This window comes from Phacochoerus africanus, chromosome 8 (assembly GCF_016906955.1).
Source record: "Phacochoerus africanus isolate WHEZ1 chromosome 8, ROS_Pafr_v1, whole genome shotgun sequence".
Lineage (NCBI taxonomy): Eukaryota > Metazoa > Chordata > Mammalia > Artiodactyla > Suidae > Phacochoerus > Phacochoerus africanus.
In genome coordinates, this window is record NC_062551.1 from 14,675,578 (window position 1) to 14,681,771 (window position 6,194).

The following is a 6,194-nucleotide window of genomic DNA, read 5'->3' on the forward strand; positions in this document are numbered from 1 at the left end:
GTTCTTAGCCATTTCTATCAGGTACTGTTCCACTAGAACCTGAGGCATAGTGTGGGCAAGTTACATGCTAGCCGCAGAATGATGAACATAACTCTGGTCACACACATACCTACGAAATAAGAAACAAAAGGAGTTTAAATGGTATTTCACTTTTGAATCATAGTTCATTTTTCTAGTCTCTGTTATGTAAGATATATAATTTTTTAAAAGATGGTGCTTGCTTCAGCAGCACACATACTGAAATTGGTACAAAGAAGATTAGCATGGCCCCTGCTCAAGGATGATACGCAAATTCATGAAGCGTTCCAAATTTTCCAATATCCTCTGATAAACCATAATTGAAAAGACTATGAAAAAGAAGATATATATATATAACTGAATCATTTTGCTGAACAGCGGAAATTAACACAACATTGTAAGTCAATTATAGGTCAGTAACTTTTTTTTTTTTCTTTCTAGGACCGAACCCACAGCATATGGAAGTTTCCAGGCTAGGTGTCGAATTGGAGCTACAGCTGCCAGCCTACAGCTGCCATAGGATCCAAGCTGTGTCTGCGACCTACACCTCCGTTCATGGCAACGCCAGATCCTTAACCCACTGAGCAAGGCCAGGGATTGAACCTGCATCCTCAGGATCCTAGTCGGGTTTGTTAACTGCTGAGCCATGGAGGGAACTCCCAATATTTTTTAGGAAGATGTATAATTTAGCAAAAAGGAAGGGCCCTGCTTGTGCCATAAGACAGCCTTTCCCTGGGGTGAAAGAATAAAATAAGAGGGAAAAAAGAAACAAAAGAAAAGCTATTTTGAATTAAGCATTCTGATTTTTTGATAAGTATTTCCAATGATGTCAAAGTAGTAGTCAACATATTCAAGAAGGCACTATCCAATCGCAATGGACCTCTTAAAAGATGAGAATGTTTGCCAGCCTGAAACAACTACTTCAGCCACATCCCTAAGTCCCAGTTCAATATCAGCTTTGAATTATATATGTGGCCATGATGTAATATGTTCAAAAATTGAAACTTCTAGGTTGGATGAGCCTCCTTCATATTACTAAGAGAGTTACACTTAGGAAAACGTATGCTTTCTTAACAACAACAACAACAACAAAAATCCACTCAGTTTTCTTGATGCTGACTTTTTTACAAAGATCTGAATTATCCAGTACAGAATCGTTTATTCAAAGTTGTTCTGCCTCCAATGCAAAACTTAACTTCTAAAGGTCTTTCCATCTGCACAAAATTGTATGTTCTGCTTTTGCTCATATTTGCTTTTCCAGGACTTCCTGGAAAAATGTTTCTGGAAATGGTACTACCCAAAAGCTGATAGTTCCAATCTCATTGGTTTAACAGCTGACCATATTCTTGGCTGCACTTTTCACACAGCTGACTAGATAGATACCAGCAGCAAACCATAACCAAGAAAGAAAGAAAGGCGAAATTCATCAATGGCAAACGTGCTTTAGACAAAGAACCGCCACAAGAGCAAAAATCGCTTTCATGTCACCGCATTGGAATCATGTTCTTTTATCTTCAAAACAACAAGAACAATAAAACAATGCTTTGAAGTGTCTGAGAAATGTGAAACTTAAAACCTCTAATTCTAAACATCTTAAAAATGATAACACCTCTACACCCAGAAAAGAATCTCAATTTCAAGTTTTCTTTGGCTTTGGGTAAGATGTATTTATTTTTTACGATGGTCCTTTAAAAATTTTTTTAATGTTTTTTCCATTTTAGGGCTGCACCTGCAGCATGTGGAGGTTCCCAGGCTGGGGGTCAGATTGGAGCTATAGCTACCAGCCCACACCACAGCCACAGCAACACCAGATCCAAGCTGCATCTGTGACCTACACCACAGCTCACGGCAACACCAGATCCTTAACCCACTGAGCAAGGCCAGGAATCGAACCCGAAACCTCATAGTTCCCAGTAGGATTCGTTAACCACTGCGCCATGACGGGAACTCCGATACCAAAATCCTTATCTCCATTTTTGGTGATCATGGATTCTTTTTTTGTCTGTATTTCCCAATGTCTTGGGCGAATGGGGGAGAATGCTCCTGCAGCATGTGGCTGTACCCAGGCTGAGATCAAACCTGAACCGCAGCAGCATCCTGAGCTGCTGCAGTGACAACGCCCGATCCTTAACCAGATGGGCCACAAGGGCATTCCTGTATTTCACAAATTTTCTACTAGACATTTATACTATACTATATCTTTATAGTTCAGGGGTGGGAGAAGAGACACAATTTTGTTGTTGTTGTTGTTGTTTTTAATTAATGAATTTTTATTACATTTATAGGTGTACAACAATCATCACAAACAAAATTTTTTTTTTTTTGTCTTTTCTAGGCCTGCACCTGCAGCATATGGAAGTTCCCAGGCTAGGGATCTAATCGGAGTTGTAGCTGCCGGCCTACACCACAGCCACAGCAATGCGGGATCTGAGCCGAGTCTGCGACCTACACCATAGCTCACAGCAGTACTGGATCCTTAACCCACTGAGCAAAGCCAGAGATCGAACCCAAAACCTCATGGTTCCTAGACGGATTTGTTAACCACTGAGCCACAACGGGAACTCCATGAACAAATTTTAAGGCATCTCCATCCCAAACCCTCAGTGCATCCCTCTACCGCACAACCTGTCTCATTTGGAAACCATTAAGTTTTTCAAAGTCTGTGAGTTCAGTATCTGTTCTGCAAAGAAGTTCATCATGTCCTTTTTTTAGATTCCACATGTAAGTGATAGCATTTGATGTTGGTGTCTCATTATCTATCTGACTTCACTTAGCACGGTAATTTCTAGGTCCATCCATATTGCTACAATTGCCATTATTTCCTTCCTTTTCATGGCTGAGTAATATTCCATTGTGTATATGTACCACATCTTCTGGATCCACTCCTCTGTCGATGGACATTTAGGTTGTTCCCATATCTTGGCATGTGTTTTTTTCAAGTCTTGGTTTTCTCTGGATAGATGCCCAGGAGTGGGATTGCTGGATCAAATAGTAGTTCTATTTTTAGTTTTCTGAGGAATCTCCGTACTGTTTTCCACAGTGGTTGCACCAATTTACATTCCCACCAATGATGTAATAGGGTTCCTTTTTCTCCACATCCTCTCCAGCACTTATTGTTTGTAGACTTTTTGAGGATGGCCATTCTGGCTGGTGTAAGGTGGTGGTGTTCTTTTGTTTTTTAGGACTGTACCCATGGGCATATGGAAGTTCCCAGGCTAGGGGTCAAATCGGAGCTGCAGTCTCTGGCCTACACCACAGCCACAGCAATGTGGGATCCCAGCCGCATCTTCGACCTGCACCACAGCTCTGAGTGAGGCCAGGGATCAAGTCCAAGTCCTAATGGATTGGGTTCGTTAACCTCTGAGCCATGACGGGAACTCCCAATTTGTTTTTTAAAATGGATTTTTAGACTGACATATTCTGGTCAAGTTTCATTTGATCTGAGTAACACCTGTGCAAGATTGGTACGTTATTTGCATTTTACATCTGAAAAAATGGAGAGTCTGAGAGATTAAGTGGCTTGCCCATATTCGTAGGACTAGGAGTAACTCATTAAATGGGAACACAAGGCCAGATCTTCAGACTGCAAGTTGCTATGCTTTTCCACTATACTATGCCACATAATGAACAAGTAGGGTCATGTTGGAGATGCAGCAAATATAACCTGTCCCAGGCTAATCCACTGTGATAAGGAAAGTACGACTACCTTAGGTTATCAACTGATGACTGAGCCTGGGGAAACAGGCTTTTCGAAAATCAGGGAAATCTTAGCCAGCCTCCAAATCATAGACTTTGTCTGCCATACCTTAAAAGTGATGCTTATCTTCTAGTCATCAATAGACAGTTACTCTGTCACTGCAAAACATCTTGACATAAGACTGTGTTTGAATCTGAAATAAATACAAAGTTCAGCGCTTAGACACTTGCTTAGCTAAGTCCAAAGTTGGAAAGTGGTCTTTGCCCTGGACATCACCGAGAAGAAAAGTCTCAGTAGAAGTGGACCGTTTCAGATTAGTGCTGAGGTGCTGTCGCACCAATTCTAACATTGGCAAACATTTATTCGGTGCCCAGGCTATAGTCTGTGTTACAAATAGAACATAAGATGTGAAAAAGGATATACGGAGTGACCTAAGGTCATTATTATCTCCCTTGAGAAAGGAACATATTTCCGTAAGAGGGCTCATTTCCTTTGTTTTTCTCAAATCACTCAGGTTTTTCTCAATCACTCCATTTTTAAGAGGATAAATTTGGGAATTTCTGTCGTGGCTCAGTGTTTAACGTATCCAACTACGAACCATGAGGTTGTGGGTTCGATCCCTGGCCTTGCTCAGTGGGTTAAGGATCCGGCATTGCCGTGAGCTGTGGCGTAGGTTGCAGACTCGGCTCGGATCCTGCGTTGCTGTGGCTACAGCTCCGATTAGACCCCTAGCCTCCCCATATGCCTCGGGAGCAGCTCAAGAAAAGCCAAAAAGCCAAAAAGCCAAAAAAAAAAGAAGAAGAAGAAGAGAATTAAATTTATCTGCATAATAAGGAGTTCTCTTCAGGTGCAGGGGGTTAAGAATCTGGCATTGTCACTGCTGTGGCTCAGCCGGGGCTGCAACATGGGTTCAGATCCTTCCCTAGGAATTTTTTTATGCCTTGGGGGCAGCCAGAAAGAAATTTATCTGAATAATAAATTTATCAGAATCAAATAAAAGAACACATGGGCATACAGTTTAAAATTCACAAGTTCTGTGTACACCATCAACGTCATCCTCTTTGTAACAAGAAGGGGGACCTTAAATTGCTTTTGTTTTGGGTACTTCCCTTAAGGTCCTGATATTTAAGTAATGCCCAAATACCCTCTGCAAGATTTGGCTAATGAGGAGCTCCCACTGTGGCTCGGCAGGTTCAGAACCCAACTAGTATCCATAAGGAAGAGGGTTTGATCCCTGGCCTCACTCAGCGGGTGTAAGGTTCTGGCGTGTAGGTCTTGGTTGCGGCTCAGATCTGGTGTGGCTGTGGAACCTCCCAATGCTGAGTGTGAGGCCCTAAAAAGACAGGAAAAAAAAAAAAAGATTTGGCTAATGAATGTCTCAATAACGATTTGGAAGTTTGAGTAACATCTGGCTTCTACAACTACCATCTGAGAGGTTATAGTAATTCAATAGCAAATAGTGCAATTTACGGAGCACTCAGAAAGCTGGGTTTACAGGGGATAATTATTTCACCTGAACTCTCCTCATAATCAGAGATTTGACAGGTTCTCATTGCTGAGGGGCTAATGGTACATGTGACCCACTGGAATAAGGAAAGAGCAAAAGGCAACATAAAATAAGCTGGACTTAAAGAAAGACAGGAGTTCCGTCGTGGCGCAGTGGTTAATAAATCCAACTAGGAATCATGAGGTTGTGGGTTTGGTCCCTGGCCTTTCTCAGTGGGTTAAGGATCTGGCATTGGCATGAGCTGTGGTGTAGGTTGCAGAGGCGGCTCAGATCCCACAGGCTGGCAGCAACATCTCCGATTAGACCCCTAGCCTGGGAACCTCCATGTGCTGCAGAAGCGGCCCAAGAAAAGGCAAAAAGATAAAAAATTTAAAAATTAAAAAAAAAAAAAGAAATGGGAGTTCCCTTCGTGGCTCAGTGATTAACGAATCCGACTAGGAACCATGAGGTTTCGGGTTCGATCCCTGGCCTTGCTAAGTGGGTTAAGGATCTGACGTTGTTGAGAGCTGTGGTGTAGGTTGCAGATGCGGCTCGGATCCCGAGTTGCTGTGGCTCTGGCGTAGGCCGGTGGCTGCAGCTCCGATTGGACCCCTAGCCTTGGAACATCCATGTGCCTCGGGAGCAGCCCTAGAAAAGGAAAAAAGAAAAAAGAAAAGAAAGAAAGAACACAGCCTCCATCGGCTACTTATGGGTGTATTGCTACTTGAGCTGTCTCCTGATAAGAGAAATAGCATTTTGTGTGTGTGCTTGAAAAAACCTCAGGAAGCCCTCCCAGAAAAATTTGCCTGGGAGCTCAAACTTAATAGCTCCTGTACATCTGAGAAGGCTTGACCAGATAAAGTTCTGTATGCTTTAGTGGAGAGAAGTCCAGTAACGTGGACATAATATTCCATTTTAAACTATTGGGAACTTCTTTTTAAACTTTTTATTTTGAGTTAATTGTAGATTCACATGCAGCTTGTAAGAAGAAAT

At 42.2% G+C, this 6,194-nt stretch overlaps 1 non-coding gene across 1 annotated transcript; it reads left to right on the plus strand.

Annotated features, from left to right (window-relative positions):
- Positions 1-213: 213 nt before the first annotated feature.
- On the plus strand, positions 214-315 carry LOC125134719 (U6 spliceosomal RNA). The gene has a single exon (XR_007136731.1). It is a non-coding gene; the product is annotated as a U6 spliceosomal RNA (small nuclear RNA).
- The last annotated feature ends 5,879 nt before the right edge of the window (positions 316-6,194 follow it).